The sequence below is a fragment of the Pelodiscus sinensis genome, chromosome 28 (genome assembly GCF_052426305.1).
Source record: "Pelodiscus sinensis isolate ZL-2025 chromosome 28, ASM5242630v1, whole genome shotgun sequence".
Taxonomy (NCBI): Eukaryota; Metazoa; Chordata; order Testudines; family Trionychidae; genus Pelodiscus; species Pelodiscus sinensis.
In genome coordinates, this window is record NC_143079.1 from 11,205,004 (window position 1) to 11,221,859 (window position 16,856).

Genomic DNA, 16,856 nt, shown 5'->3' on the forward strand with positions numbered 1-16,856 from the left:
CATAAAGGCCATAGCTACACTATTAGATAATGTCAAATGTATTAAGGTCGGGTTTTTTTAGCACCCGATTTTGTAAAGTTGAAGGTACATGTCCCCACAGTGTGCAAGAATTCAACATAGGTCGAAGTAGCGCATCCCTGGTATGGTGGATATCTTCAACTTTGAGAGCAATGCACTGTGGATAGCTATCCCACAGTTCCTGTGTAACCCATCCTCTTACGGCGTGTGGTACTACCCCACTTAGTGGCACTTAGACCACTCACAAAGAGAAAGAATGAATCTGCATTTCACTTATGTGGTAGAAGCTCATGCTCTAAGCTCCAAGGTCCCAGGTTCAGTTCTGTCTGTCAGTGCTACTCCTGCATCCGACCACCGATGCTGCTGCAGGGGCTGGTGGATCATAAGGGCTATTTCACTGACATCAGTATGGAATAGTCGGGAAAGATGCATAACACAAGCATCTTTAGGAACTCCTGCCTGTTTGGAAAGCTACAGTCTGGAACTGACTGAAAAATTACAGTCAGAGATGTTGAAATGCCAACAATGATCCTTGAAGATCTAGCCTACCTCAAAGATGCTTTGAAAGATAGTTTTATGAATGGCCAGTTTTGAGAGTCTTGCATGTCACTCTCAAGAAGTTGCCCCTGTATGCAGTGTGCTTGTCTGTAACCTCCCAGCCCTTCGATACAGGCAATAAAGGGACTGTTGTTCCAAAGTAATGTGCTTTTATTAAAGAAACACAGAGCAGTGACAGAACAGGAATCCAGGGGGGAACTTCAGGGAGGGAGGACAGCCTTTTGGTCCACGGTACATCCTTGGGGATGGAGTGTGAGGCTGTCCTTCTCACACAAATGCATTCTAGGGCTCCTGGGAGTCCAGGCCACGGAACCTGGGGAGGAGGGAACATTCATCTGCAAGGTCTGGAAGGGGTGCCTATCCACGAAGGACTCCTGGAGTGCTGCCGTGTAGGACATACTCTCTCCTGGGGTGCTCTCCTTTCTTCATGCTCTGCTGGGATCTCCTTCAGCACGGTATTCCTCCAGTCGCTTATGCACTCTCTGCCCACATTGGCAGATTGCCTTTGCTCTCTGAACAAAAAAGGAGGTATAAGGATCTTGTACAAAAGGATTTTTTTGCACAAAATGGACCCATCTATACGGTTTCTTTTTGTGCAAAAAGCATCGGCAGAGAATATGCAAATGACAGCGCGACAAATGCTAATGAGCACTTCAATATCATACTCTCTGCAGGCAAAATCCTGCAGTGTAGACGTAACCTAACTGGCCTGGGGTGGGGGAGTGGCAGGGCCTCCGTGGGCCAAATCAATCCAGGTGGTGGGCCAGAGCCAGCCCGCAGGGGCTCTCGTGCCCACCCCCGGTATACATCCTGTATCTATGTTTTCATCAGCTTGTTTTTGTTCCCTCACTCTACTGCTTCTTCCCCTCTCTGGGTATGTCTACACTACCCTCCTGGTTCGAACTAGGAGGGTAATGTAGGCATACCGCACTTGCAAATGAAGCCCGGGATTTGAATTTCCCGGGCTTCATTTGCATAAACTGGGCGCCGCCATTTTTAAATCCCGGCTGGTTCGAACCCCGTGCCGCGCGGCTACACGCGGCACGAACTAGGTAGTTCGAACTAGGCTTCCTAGTCCGAACTACCGTTACTCCTCGTGGACATACCCTCTGTCTCAGCTAAATCCAAACCTAATAACGTGCAAGTTTCACTCAGATTTTCCAAATCACAACATTCAAATGGGTTTTGATTGGGTCAAAACAAATGTGTTCAGCTTTGCTAGCTGGTTTCCATTTGCTTCTCATATTAGTATAATTTTAAGACCAAGAGATTTTGTTTCAAAAAGTTCTACAGTTCCATCAAAAGATAAAGGAAATAATAGAAAAGAAGCTCCAATGTGCTACCATAATCCATTAATATCTCCATAAAATCAATTGAGTATCCTTCTACTTCGACTATTGTTTTCCTTCTCTTGAACGTGAATTTGTTAAATGATTCAGTGTCACTTAATATATATTCTCGGCCAAAAAAAGTTTCAGTCGAAAATTTCATCTGGTTCTAACTATTAGTCCCACTTTACAGAAGATGACAATGTTTTTCAGAAGTGACTAGTGACTTTTTGTTCCTCAGCACTTTCTGAAAATTAGATCCCCATCATTTCTTTCACCTTGGGCATCCAAAATTGGAGACTCCCAAAAATCATTAGTCCCTTTGAAAACTCTTGGGCAAATAAATCATAAAATACAAAGAAAAGAAGAAGGACAAGAAGAAATCTTTGTCAGAACTCTGACTGCTTAATGCAATCAGTTTCTCATACAGCAGTGAATATAAACCAGCATGCCAGATCTATAGCTCTACTACACATTTTTCTCTTTAAGACTTTTGGAAAATATCAGAAAGGAGCTTAACCTTGAAAATATTGCTTAGCTCACAGGAAAAAAATAACCCATAGTTTATTCAGAAAGTGGTAATTAATTTTCTACAGAGACTGAAATCGCTCTGCCTAAAGCAAAATCCTTCTGACATTATTAAATGTCACAGTGCAGTTAAAGCACAATTATAAACTAATTCTCAGAATAAATCTCATTAGTTTCCAGAGGCCTGATGAATAAAGTGAAAGAAAACTGTTACCATATTTGACTTTCATCTTGGCTTTCCTAAACAGTTATACAATCAAAAAAATAACATTTTAATAATTACAAATTATTAAAAATAGATATATTAGGGAAACAGCTAGGGAAATAGACTGGCTGTGTATATTCTGAACATAAACTGCAGCAGAGGGCTCCCTACCTTTCTTCAACGTCTGAGTAAATCAGGAAAACTAATATAGAAAACAAAATTAAGTAAAGCATCAGAAACATAATTTGAAGGCAGCACAATCTAGTGGACAGAGCCCGGGAAATTTCTAAATGAAAAACTCTTTCAAACTTGAAATATTTCATTTTGGAAAGTTTTTTTTCTAGATTTTAGTGTATGTGTGGGGGCTTTTTAGGATGAACTATTCAGTGAAACCAGTATGAATTTGCAAAATGTTTTGGCTTTGCTTAATCTGCATTTTTCACCAAGAAAAGGTTGGCCAAATATTTCCAGCTTTATCCTTTATTCTCAGCCCTGCTGAGGTGTGAGGTTAAAGTCACTTAAACTCTCTGTGCCCCTTTGTCCTCTCTATTTAGTTTGTAAACTTTTGGATTGAGAGACCCTCCCCCTCTCTTTTCCCATGTGTTTAGACAGTGCTTAGTTCAGCTACACTTTGGATAAGCTGTTTAATTTTTGGGAGCTTTCCTGAATCAAAGCCAAACTGCCAACCTGGAGAGAGTCATCCCTGTCTAAACTTAGGGAGGAAGAAGTTCTGGTTGTAAATGTGAGGGTGTGTCTAGACTACAGGGTTTTTTCGAAATAAAGTGGCCTTTTTTCGAAAAAACTTCCCCTGCATCTAGACTGCTGCCGCATTCTTTTGAAAGTAAATCAAAAGAATGTGGCAGTTTTTTCGACCATGGAAAACCTCGTTTTACGAGGAATAATGCCTTTTTTCGAAAGTGCTCTATGTAATGCCAACTGTGCTTTTTCAAAAGAGAGCATCCAGACTGCCTGGTGCTCTTTTTTGAAAAAGCAACTTGCTTTTTCGAAAGTGCTGATTGTAGTTTAGACGCTCTTTTTCGAAAAAGGCTTTGTCGAAAGTATCTTTCGAAAAAGCCTCTTTCGAAAGAGGCTTGCAGTCTAGACATAGCCTGAATGATTAAGGTGGGTGAGGAAAATGGCCTGTAGGTTTCCTGCATTACTGCCAATACCATATTTTAAAGCCAGCTCTTTTGCTACTAAAGATACAATTGGGATCAAAGCTCAGAATATGTTCAAAGTTTGGGAAGGTTGAATCAACAGTTTTGATTCAACTCCCTCTAAGGCCCAGATCTGAAATCTTACACTAAGAGGCTTTCTCGTCCCCATTTCTGCATTTCCTGCTTCAGTACCAGCTGGAATTACAGGCTCAAAGCAGGGTGGAGTAACAATGATCAGGATCCCAAACTGCAGCAGCATCTCATTTGTGTTAAAAGAGAATTGCCAGGGTGTGGCAGAGCAGGAAGGAATGACCTTTGGTTAGAGCACCAGAGCAGGATCTGGAAGGCAGGTGATTGATGCCTGGTTGTACTGTAGACTCCCTGAACCACTATAGCTAAACCTCTAAATCTATCTGCCTCAGCTCCCACTGAGAGGGACAGTAAAGGGGGCAACTGGCCAGGAATCTGGTGATTCAAAAGGGCCAGGGGCTCCCAGCTGGCAGTGCCAGATGGAGACTGGGCCCTTTAAATAACCACTGGAACTCCATGCTGCGCCATCCAAGCAGCGGCGGGAGGGAAGCACCCTGCAGTCCAAGTGGTGCAGATACTGGCCGTTCCAGCCCCACCCCTTCTGCCTGAAGTCCCACCCCTTCCAAGAGCACAGAGCCGGCCCCCGCCCTTTGCCCAGAGGTCCGGTGAGTCTGTCAGCTCCTGTGGGGATAACACCAGCTTCAGAGGCATGCTGTGCAGATAAATTCATTAGTATGCATAGATTCAAAAAATTCCAAGGCCACGAGGACCCCTGTGATCATCCAGTCTGACCTTGTGTATAACACAAGCTATAGAATATCTCAGAATAATTCCTTGAGCAGCTCTCTTAGAAAAAACACCCAATCTTGATTTAAAATTGCTCAGTGATGGAAAATCCACCACAGCCCTTGGTAAAGCAGTATAGGGGTTAAGACAAAATAGATGAGCTCTTCTGACTTCATCCTGCAGAGGGCAGTGCAGAGGGCAGTGGTACACACACACACACACACACACACACACTACAGTATAAAACAATCTCCTACCCATGGGCCAAATTCTCAATGCCTTTACATTAGTGTTGTAAATACAAATTACTTTAATGGAGTTGTGCCAGTTTGCATCAGCGGGAAATTTGGCTTATCGTATTAATGATAATTATGGAGGAGTGTTGTGAAGTTCTGTAGTTGAGGTCACAATTACATTTATAATTATAGTGGGGGATTATAAACAACTAGCAATTCAAAAATAACTCATAACAAATAAGGAACTGTGTGTGTGTGTATTTGTTTGCTTGTTTACCTGGGGAGGGAGGGAATCTCAGTCTATAATAACTTAAACAGAAAAACACTGACAAGCTGCACCAGAGAAAATAATTTAGGGTATTGGGCTGTTAACTCAGGAAGTGTGGAATATTTATTTGTTCTACCATACACTGCTTTCCTTAAAGCATCATTAATGTTACAACAGCAGGAAGGTTTTTATTTCAGATGCTGCTGCCATGGTCAATCCAATGAAAAGATTAAATTTAGTGGACCATGAAGCTGAAAAAATATTCTGTGCTGTGGGGACTAATTGCAGCGTTTGTGCCCATCACACTTGATCTGAGAGGAGAGGATGGGAAGAAAGAAATCGCTGGAATGAGACACCGAGAATTGTACCAAATTACTCTGCAGGTGATAATTTTGTGAGTAGCCAGGATCATAGTTCATTAGATGGTCATTAGCCGACCTTTTGTAATAGAGCTATATATTTTACAGTGTGTCTGGCTGCGAGTCCATTTAATCCTATATGGTAAGAGTTGGGGCCACCAAATTCCGTATGCGGCTTCCTCTTATCCTAATTTAAAACAAGGCCAGGGCTGGCTTGTGCCAGGACAACCGGAAGTGCTGGGAAAAAGACTGTTTTTCATAACATGCAAAGGGAGCAGCTTCTGTTCCTAGGGACATGATATGAGAGGGTATGTCTACACTAGCCCCCTAGTTCGAACTAGGGTGGCTAATGTAGGCATTCGAACTTGCAAATGAAGCCCGGGATTTAAATATCCCAGGCTTCATTTGCATGTTCCCAGGCGAGCGCCATTTTTAAATCCCCTTAGTTCGAACTGACTGCCCGTGGCTACACGCAGCAGTCAGAAATTAATCGGAACTAAGTCCTTAGTTCGGATTAACTGTTACACCTCATTGCAGGAGGCCATTGCAATGGAGAAGCCAGCAGTCATCCCCATGTCCTGCCCTCAGTTCCTCCTCATCCCTTGCCCTGAGCCCCTCCTCTCCCCAACCCTTTCTCTCCAACTCTCACACCCTCCCATGCACTTGATTCCTGCCCTGATCTCCCCACATCCCCAAGGCCCTGATCTGAGTCCTGGACCCCCCACACCACCAGCCCCCTGCCCTGAAGGACCTGGGAAATGCTGGATAAGTCTTCTAGCGAATTCATAGACAACAAGGAAGTGTGGGGATTGAGAACAGGCTACTTAGCTGAGTTTTATGTGAAAGTTTCTGAGCTCAACTTTCTGCTATTCCCAAGGAAACCTGCTATTTTCACGTCAGAATATTGTGGAATCATAAGAATTCTTGTGAGAGCAGCTAACATCCTACCGATAAGCATACTGGTGGAGTTTGGCAAATCTGTGGATATCTGCTTTATATCTGTGGATGTGAATGCAGATAGCCACAGCTCATTTTTGCAGATAGGGATGTGGATACACATTGGCTACGTCTACACTGGCCCCAAATTCCGGAAAAGGGATGCAAAGCAGGTAAGTCAGAATAGGGAAATCCGCGGGGGATATTTAAATATCCCCCGCGGATTTAAATAAACATGTCCGCCGCTTTTTTTCCGGCTTGGGGAAAAGCCGGAAAAAAGCGTCTAGACTGGCACGATCCTCCGGAATAAAGCCCTTTTCCGGAGGATCTCTTATTCCTACTTTCAATTTTGTATCCATGCCGGGCTTTACATACTGGGATCTACTAATCTTCAGGGATCCTAAGCAGCCTTTCCGATTCCCTGGGAAAGGTTATACATGTAAAAGGCTTTATGAAACTCAAGAGTTTAGCCTCAAGTTTCATTTTACCCAATGGATCTGAATTTAGGAACATTCATATCCAGGAGTTTGATTCCAGCCTGTCTGTATGCTGTTGAAAATAGGTCTGGTACAATGTCCACTGAAGTCAATGGGAGTTTTTCCATTGATTTCAACGGGCAATGGTCTGGGCACAAAAACCACAATGACAAGGGGACTAACAGTGGGACTTGTTCTCAGGGCTGCAGGAAACGCTGGCCTAATAAAGTGAAGCCTTAGCAAACCATTGCCTTACAAAAGCCAAGTGGCTAATCTGACTCCTAAGGTAATGAGGTTGTTGTGTACGGCTGTTGGTCATGCTGTACCCTGGTACGCCAGACTTTACAACCTACGCAAGGCAGATGTACTACGGGGGCTAATCCAACCCCCACCAAATCTACTGGGAGTGTCTCCGTGGAGACCAATGGGGCTGCTGCAGGAATTGCAAGAAATGGTGACTCAGCAGAGGGCCTGGCTCCCCTCTTGGTACCACCAAGCAGAAGCTCTGCCATGGCCATTTCCTCTACTGTGCTGCAGGATGCACAGTTCTTTGGATGAGGCTCTGTCAGTTGATTATCATTAACCCCCCGGGTGGATTTTTGCAAGACTCCGAGTGCAGCAGCATTGGGGGAAGGAGGTGAAGATATTGCAAGTCTTCAGCGTACTTCCCCCCGCCCCATAACCAAATTCCACCCCGGGTAGCTCCATCAGGTGGACCAGTATTTCCTGTGTTCAGTTCCGCTGGCCTTGCCCAAATGGCTGGGTAGCATTGCTGAGCAGGGTGGAACTATCATGTCAGTTCCAGGGGGCAAAGGCCGATTTTCATAGGTGTTTTGGCCTCTACAGATGCAGGTATGTGTCCACTGGGACATTCACAAGTGTCCAAACAGGCTGAATGCCTAACGCCCATTTAAATCAGCGTCGCCGGCAGGGGCTCTTTTGAAATCCCATTAGACACAGCCCTGCATCTCTAGGTCTTGTTCACCACTGCGGCAGCAGGCAGGATGTGGGTAGCTATGTGCCAGAGTAAAAGGGGGCTGCTGCATCCCCGTTCTCTGTGGTGTGCAGCTGTATGCAGCAGTGAAAGGCTCGGGCAGCGGGGAAAGGCTCCAGCAGCCAGAGGACACTAAATTGCTACGAACAGCAGTGGAGACAGCAGATGTGCTGCTTGGTGTGTAGAATGCCTCGTAGGGGCCATTCCTACATGGTTCAGGCATCTCCCTACTCACTTAAGCCGTGCCTCACTGTTTATACTGTTATTTACATTGGTGCTAGCTGGATGTGCAGTGTTTGTAGTCTACACAGCAGCATGAGCATACATCCGGCCCGAAGTGTTCCTGTAAGTCATTTGTAGAACAGGTTGCAACATGCTTTGGGATTCACTGAAATGAATAATTTAGGGCTATTGTTAAATCTATTACTAATTATACTGAAACTAATTCCATTCTAGAGTTAGAACCCCAACAAATTCTTGGCCCATTTTCAGAGGTGCTGCAACTAAGGGTGCGGGGTGGGGGATGAAGCACCCCCCCCCCCCAGCTTGAAGTGGCTTTCATCATATACCAGGTTTATAATTTTCTTTGGCTCTTAGTACCCCCTATATAAACTGATCCAGCACCCCTGTTATTTCGGGCAATGTTATGGTCATAGGATTAAAAAATAATACATTTAATAATATCAGCTATTTAACTCTGAAATTTCACCATGTTGTAATTTTTGCGATCCCTTCCCAAAAAGGAATTGTGTGGCAGTTGCAAGGTTTTTGTAGGGGGGCGTCGCAATGCTGCCACCCTTACCTCTGTGCTGCTGCTGGCAGGGGCAATGCCTTCAGAGCTGGGCAGCTAGGGTGTGTCTAGACTACATGCCTCCGTCGACGGAGGCATGTAGATTAGACAGGTCGGCAGAGGGAAATGAAGCCGCGATTAAAATAATCGCGGCTTCATTTAAATTTAAATGGCTGCCCCGCTCTGCCGATCAGCTGTTTGTCGGCAGATCGGGGCAGTCTGGACGCGCCGCGCCGACAAAGAAGCCTTTCTTGATCGGCACAGGTATGCCTCGTGAAACTACGTCTGTGCTGCTACCTGTAGGGCTGGGCCCTTAGTCGGCAGCTACCACTCTCCAGCCGGCCATCTCTGATGGCAGCAATGCAGAAGCTTGGCCTGGAATGATATTGCCACCCTTATTTCTATGCTGCCGCTAAAAGGGCGCTGCCTTCAGAACTGGGCACCTGGCCAAGAACTGCACTGAAGGCAGTGCAGTAGTAAGGGGGGACAACATCACAACTCCCCTAAAATAACCTTGAGACCCTCCCATCTGCAGCTCCCTTTTGGGTCAGGACCCCCAGTTTGAGAGAGGCTCTCCCATGACATCTGTAAAGCATACAGAAGACTGGATTCATGGTCCATGATGCATTTTTCATAGCCATGAATTTGGTAGGGTCTGTAGCTAATCCCTTCCTATAGCTGGGATGCAGCTAATGACAGCCTACTTTTGTGGGAATAGCTACCTAGCTTTTGGAGGTAACATCATTCAATTAAGGCCAAGATTGTGGGTTCCCATCAGTTCAGGCTGTCAAATTTGCAAAAGACAAAACCTTGATTGTGAGTTTCAAGCATTACTGATGTCAGGGGTACCTGCTGCAGGGCTGACTTATAGGGTATGTCTAGACTACAGGGTTTTGTCGACAGAAGTTTTGTTGACAGATACTGTCGACAAATCTTCTGTTGACAAAGAGCATCTAGACTACATCCAGTTCTGTCGACAAAGCAAGCCGCTTTGTCAACATAACAGTGTGGACGCAAAGGACAGTGTAGATGCAATAATGCCGTCTATCAACAGAACTCGGTCGACAAAAGGCGTTATTCCTCGTAGAATGAGGTTTACATACGTCGACAAAACTGCTGAGTTTTGTCGACGTTATGTCGACATAACTCAAAGGCAGTGTGGACGCAGGTATAATTTTGTCGACAAAAGTCCACTTTTGTCGACAAAACCCTGTAGTCTAGACACACCCATATAGTACAGCAGCACCAACGTAATACCGTACCAGGTACTAATATATTTGACTGAAGTCAAACTAAGGGAATGAAAAAATTTAGAGAACATAATTAACATCTGTGTGCTAACAGTTATATTTATAAGATTGCTAGCTGGAGTTCAGAAAATGTCAAATTAATGTTTGCCACCTAGAAAGGCTGGGTTAACAGCTCTCTAAACTCCTCTCAGAATTTGCTTGGAGTAAGGGAGTTGGGTCCTCAACAGGAGTCAATGGGTCTATGCTGATTTACTCCCCTAGAGGATCTGGACCCAAATTTGCCTTCATAGCATCAGGACTCTAGCATCCAGAGCACTGCTGTGTGACTGAGCAGTGTGAATCTCCTCGGATAAATTAATTATGTGAGTCTCCTGATGCCTGGATATTTGTTGACTTTGAAGATAAATTAGTTACCCTTTCAGCTGCCAAAGGCCTTCCTTCCTCTCTCCAGGATTATCTCGTCGCCCCTTCTTTCCACAGCATCGTGGATCAGAAAGTCAATTAGTCAGTTCCATGTCAGAGTTGAAACCTTCAGGAAAAATTAATAAAGTTAACAAAAGCTTAGAATGGAATTAAATTAGATATCTGTCTTAATGTTGCGGCTTGGAAGTCTATTATATACGTTGATATTCCGCTATATATTTGGAAACATTTGCTCAAATTGGCCTGCTTACTGAGGCCTGGTATACACACACGTTTTTATACTAGTGTAAATATTTTGTTTTGGTGTATGTTTTTTAACTGATACAGTTATACAACTATAGCCCCTAGTGCAGTGGTCTCCAGCCTTTTAAAGCACGAGATCATTGTTTGAATTCAAGTGCAATCCAAGATCTACCTCAAATATAAATACCCTTGCTCCACCTCCTTCCTGGCCTTTTCCGAGACCCCACCCCTGCTCACTCCATCCTCCCTCTCTGGCCCATCCTCCCTCACTTTCACCAGGCTGGGGCAGAGGGTTGGGATGCAGGCTCTGGTCATAGATTACGGGATCTGGAGTGTGAGAGGGGCTCTGAGCTGAGCTTGGGGCAGGCAGTTGGGATGAAGGAGGGGTACTAAGTGCAGGTTCTGGGATGGCATTTGGATGCAGGGGTGTTTGGGGCTAAGACAAGGGCTTGAGGTATAGGATGGGGCTCATGACTGGGGCAAGACTTCAGGATGTGGGCTCCAGCGAGGCACTACTGACCTCAGGTGGCTCCTGGGTGGTGATGCAGCGGGGCTAAGGCAGGCTCACCTCTGCCCTTGCCCTGCTGCACTCCCTGAAGCAGCCAGCAAACTCCCTCCCAAGTCCTGTTGTGCCCCCTCTCTGCTCTGTGGAGAAAGGATACAGAGTGGAGGAGGGGTACCCTGACATCAGCATCTTCCTCTCCCTCCCCTGCCCTGCCCAGACAGCAGAAGGCTCCCAGAGGGAGGGGCAGCTCCAAGACAAAAGGCAGGAGATGCTCAGCAGTGGGGTGAAGGGACAGCTGACGTGCCAGCACTTGACAGCCTCTTGGCCAAACTAGTCAGGATCACCTGTCAGAGACTCCCAGATCTACCAGTGCATCCTATCTACTGGTTGGTGACCACTGCCCTAGTGCATTGTCACAGTGTGAAGACGTCTCATACCAGTGCAGCCTACTGCCCTTCCCATACAGGGATAGCTATACTTCCTATAGAAATATCTGCATCATACTACAGGTGATTGTGCTATTGGAAACATACCAGCCTAATTGAAAGCGGTACAAATTCTGTGTTTAGATTATTATTTGTATCCTCACCAGGCCTAGAAGCAGAGCCCCGTTGGTCTAGTTGCTGTACAAACACAGAACACAAAGACAGTCCCTTCCCCAAAGATCTGTTAAATGAATGACAGGGGTCAATAGATGGATACAGACAGATACGTGGTGGGAGACCAAGACAAGCTCTAACATGAGTGATCTGTGTGGCTTGGTAAGCTGGACACAAGAAAACCTGCATTTCAACACATCCGAATGAAAAGTCATACACCTAGAAGCAAAGACTATAGAATGTAGCATACTCCTAGGATGGGAGACTTTGCCGACTGAAAAAGACGTGAGTCATGGGCGGATAGTCCGCTCAGCTTGAGCTGCCAGTGTGATGCTGTGGTCAAAAGTGACTATGGATGCACAGCCAAGGGACCCTCAACTAAGAGCAGGGAAGTGGTAATATGTTTTGTATGTGGCAATGGTGCGACCGACTGCTGCTGGGATACTGGGCTCAGTTCTGGGGCCCACAAGTCAAGAAAGATGTTGATACGTCGGAGAAGGTTCAGAGATGAGCCACAAGAACGATTCAAGGGTTAGAAAACATACCGTATAGTGATAAAGCTCCTTGTGTCTATTTGGCTTAACAAAGAAAGGTTATGGAGTGACCTATGTGAGGAACAATATTAAATAGCAAAGAAATCTTACAATTTCCAAAGATAAACAAGAGCCAATGGCCAGAAGTTGAAGCTGGACAAACTCAGATTGAAAATAAGGCATATATTTTGTACCAACAAAGGTATCTTGACCTTGAAACAACTAACTAAGGGTGCGTCTACGTAGCAGGGCTTAACTCGAAATAAGCTATGCAAATAGAGCTACATCAATTGCACAGTTTATTTTGAAAATGGGAATGTCTACACAGCATTTATTTTGAAATAGAGCATTCTTCCTCCAACTCTCCTTACTCCTTGTACAATGAGCATTACAGGAGTCGGAGTAAGAAGTCCTCCAACTTGACAGTATTTTGACATTATTTCAAAATAACTGCTGGCTGTGTAGACATGGACTAAGGGATGTAGTAGTTTCCCCATGAGCCATTTTAAAATCAAAATTGGATTTTTTCCCTCTAAACTACACACTCTAGTTCAAACAGGAATTATTTTGGTGAAGTTCTCTGGTCTGTGGTCTATAGAAGGTCAAACTAGATGATCGCAATGGTCATCACTGAACCTAGAATCTATGAAAGGCAAAAGAAAATATTTGCAAGTTCAAAGGATGGGTAAAAGCTTTCTAGAAATGGCAAGAAAAAAATAGAAGATCAAAATTGGTCCAGATTAATTCAATTGCTTCCAAATATGAGTCCTGAGTAACCATTATCCACTTAACTTTTGTAGGATGATAATTTACTAAGGCTTAAGTTTATCAATAAAATACCCAGATGCCAACTTCACAAATAGACCAATGTCCACTGGGTTGTAAACCGCTGCTGAAATACTGTTGTCTTCCAGCAATCACAATAAATGTAGAATACTCTTTAACACCTTCTCCTTTGACCCATCATAATTTTAGTCTGCGGCTTGACCTCTTCTGTGGTGCCAGAGGAAAAGACCACAAGCACCATTGTCAGTGACATACATAAATCCATCTTTAGCATACAGAAAAGCTAAGAGTAGCAGAGCAGAAATTATAAAGAAAAATGGATGGACTTTCTGATAAATACCCACTTTTGCCATTAGCACAGCAACACAATGCTGAGCTGTGTCAGTCTGCATAGTTAACTCCAGCAGAACACAGGAACTGCCAGATTGAATTGGAATTGGTTTCGATCTGATCTAGTATTCCACCTCTGACAGAGGCAAGCACCAACTGTTTCAGAAAAAAGGTGCACCAATCCCACAATAGGCAGTTATATAGTAACCTGCCCCCACAGAACGTACTTCCTAATCCTCAATAGTTAGATGCTGGCCCATACCTTTAAATAATGCATTATTTTAGAGTGTGTGCCCAATTCTTTTCTTGGTGGTGCCTGTTTTATGGCAGTGTAATCCCATTGCCATCAACCACATGGCTCAGGCTTTACCATGACAGGAAAGGGAGACAGTGAAGGAAAAATATGATCCCGGCCTTGGTTTGAATGTTGTCGCTTCACTAGGCTATGGATGATGATCCAGGAACACTGAGTGACATTGACCTTCTGTGAGACAGTTCTGGAATGTTATATCATTTGGAGTTCCACGGGTTAGAAAGCAATCAGTGGAAACACAGAGAGCTTGAGCAGTTGCAAGTGTCCATTTATGTCATAACACAGAGCTAACTAGAACCAGCCCAAATGATCTGGGCTGACCCCAAGTGACCTAACTCAGTTATTATAGCAACAAGATCCATATCTACAACCCCAATACACAACATGGAGAAGACTTGAGCACCTGCAGGGCCAATGAAGCCAGAAGAGGCATATCTATGTACTATACAGGATGGCCCAAAAAACATCCATACTGATGATCACAGAATTAAAGAACTGGAAGGGACCTGGAGAGGTTATCTAGTCCAGTCACCTGCACTCGTGGCAGGATTAAGCATTATCTTGATGGGCAAACTAGGCTAATGCATAGGCTGAATGAGTGTCCCTCCTTCACCGTCAAGATTGTAGTAACCAAGACGGACTACCAGCTTAGGGTAGTTTTGCTAACTGTGATTGCATACCTAGAATGTGCAGGCTGTGCCGATTGAAGCGTTGTAGTGCTTTGATTGGATGCAGAGGGAGTGCATAGCTCTTACAGTTGTAGGTACAACCCATGAAAGTTCATGATACCATCTACATGTTTTGTTAGTCTTTAAGGTGCTGTTTAAGTTTTTTAAGACACGTGTGTGCTAGGTCCTGCACAAACACAAACCAAAAATGCCCCAAAGATCTTACAATGTAATGCTTTAATGTTTTGCTTGATTGGATCAGAAATTACAAGACCCAGTGGGTTTGATTTCCCTCTCACCAGATGCAACCTTCTTTTTTTCACTGGTGTTAATCCACATGTAAAAGAAAAAAAACAGCTCCAGCATATCTAAGGGCCGTCTACTTTGACGGTACTTCACTCATCCCCATTTTCTCTGTCACTTCTAGCAAATGACACGTTTCTCCATTTGTTATCCATTTGCAACACACACACACACACATACACACACACACAATCAGCCCTGGTCTACACTAGGGAGTTGTTTCAAAATAGCCCCCCTTATTTCAAAATAATAAGTGAAGCGTCCACACTACCAACCCCATTATTTCAAAATATTTCTAAATAATAACTCTGTACTCCTGCTTTCCTCAAGAAATAACGCTAATTTTGAAATAGTTATTTTGAAATAGAGGTAGTGTGGATACTCCACTGCTACTATTTCAAAATAATGACTCCCCAGAGTAAACTGAATTAATTACTCCCCTGGGACTCTAAGTCAAGGTAGCACATCCCCAATAACAGAGTCTGCCTCAGACTCATTTTGAGGCTCCCCCCTAGTGGGGACATGCTAATTTGATGTTGTTATTTCAGGAATTATTATTTTGAATTTAGTTATTTTGAAATAATTTCCTAGTAGACATGCCCAGAGTAATGGCTGTAGTCCTGCGATACTATCTGTGTAGGGTCACAAATACATTAATTGTGGAGTGGGTGCCCAAATCTCTGCCTACTGCAGAAATTTGGGTTTTATTGAAATATTATTTAATACATAAAAATAAAAGCTGCTGTTGTTGTGTCCTCTCTCTCCTTAATACTTCCCTGAGGAAATGTTTGCTAAATAAGGCACAAAGGAAACAGCAATTTGCATGACTACTGTCTAGAAAATAGTCTCAGAAAATCAACAGAGTAGGGTGCCATCTGAGCACATGTACAATGATACTGATTCCATTTTTTTAGGATGCTTTGAAAATACCAGACTGGCTTACAGGCATCCCCAGCTGCTAACCTAATTCCAGCCTTCCCACTTACAATATTGGTGTTCAGCTGTCTCTTACTGACCACTAGGATGTGGAGTCTCTCAGGCGAGCTTTTACCCATTGGTGGAAGAAAGAAATTCTCCAGCTCGCCTGTTTCAGAAGAACACTTTATTCTCGGCTTTGTGTGGGTCCGATACTTGCAGCGCTAAGTAGGGCCAAGTGAATAACAGGTTTTTTTAGTTTTGATACTGAACCCCTTCCCAACAATGCTGGAGACTGTCTAAAAATCATTTGAGGGCAAACGAAACATTTTAATTGGCCAGAAAATTATTTCTGGGTTTTTCTAGGTTGTTCTTTTCATTTGGGCAAAACTAGTAGACAAGTTTGACCTGAACGCTCAAATAATTTGGTTCACTCTCAAATAGCATTTCGTGAATTTGCAAATATTCTGCACAGACCTTGCAAATATTCTGCACAGACCTCATGAAAAAAGAAAAAAAGAAAGACAAGTACTACAACTTGGGGCTTGCTGTAACTAGTTGATAGTTTCTAATAGAGCATGTCTACATGGTGTTTTAGTCCCTTTTAGCATGCTGGTCATTAATTAGCCTGTATAGATCCTGCTAGAGCCTATGAAAACTTCCCTAGTGCCTATAATCTAGGACTGTTTGAAATGGGACTATACTATGGCTCTTTTAGTGCATGCAACTAGGGTTCATATGGGCTAGTTAGTGAGAGTGCGTCTACACTGCAGGACTCAATGCAAATTAAGCTACATCAATTGCGTAGCTCATTTCAAAATAGGAAGTCTCTACACAGCACTTATTTTGAAATAGATCGCTCTTCCTCTGACTTTCCTTATTCCTCATACGAGGGTTACAGGAGTCAGAGTAAGAAGTCCTCCAATTTGACAGTATTTTGACACTATTTCAAAATAACTGCCTGCTGTGTAGACACGAACTAAGTTGTTTCAGAATAGCACTAGTTATTTTGAAATAATGTTGCAGTGTAGATGCACCCTCAGAGACCTAGAATCATAGAATCATAGAGCAGGAAGAGACCTTGGGAGGTCATCAAGTCCAGCCCCCTGCCCAAGGCAGGACCAATCCCAACTAAATCAACCCAGCCAGGGCTTTGTCAAGCCAAGCCTTAAAAACCTCTAGGAATGGAGATTCCATCCCCTTCCTAGGTAACCCATTCCAGTGCTTTACCACCCTGCTAGAGTGGACCTGCTAGTGTGGACTAAAATGTGTACCCTTCTGGTACAAAAAGGGTTCCTCTGTTAGATCTCACTACACAC

At 44.0% G+C, this 16,856-nt stretch overlaps 1 long non-coding RNA gene across 1 annotated transcript; it reads right to left on the minus strand.

The window, feature by feature from the left end:
- Positions 1–738: 738 nt before the first annotated feature.
- On the minus strand, positions 739–11,233 carry LOC112546797 (uncharacterized). The gene is made up of 3 exons (XR_012898003.2): positions 11,106–11,233; positions 10,334–10,448; positions 739–1,088 (listed from the first exon to the last, which is right to left on the minus strand). It is a non-coding gene; the product is annotated as an uncharacterized LOC112546797 (long non-coding RNA).
- Between the last annotated feature and the right edge of the window lie 5,623 nt (positions 11,234–16,856).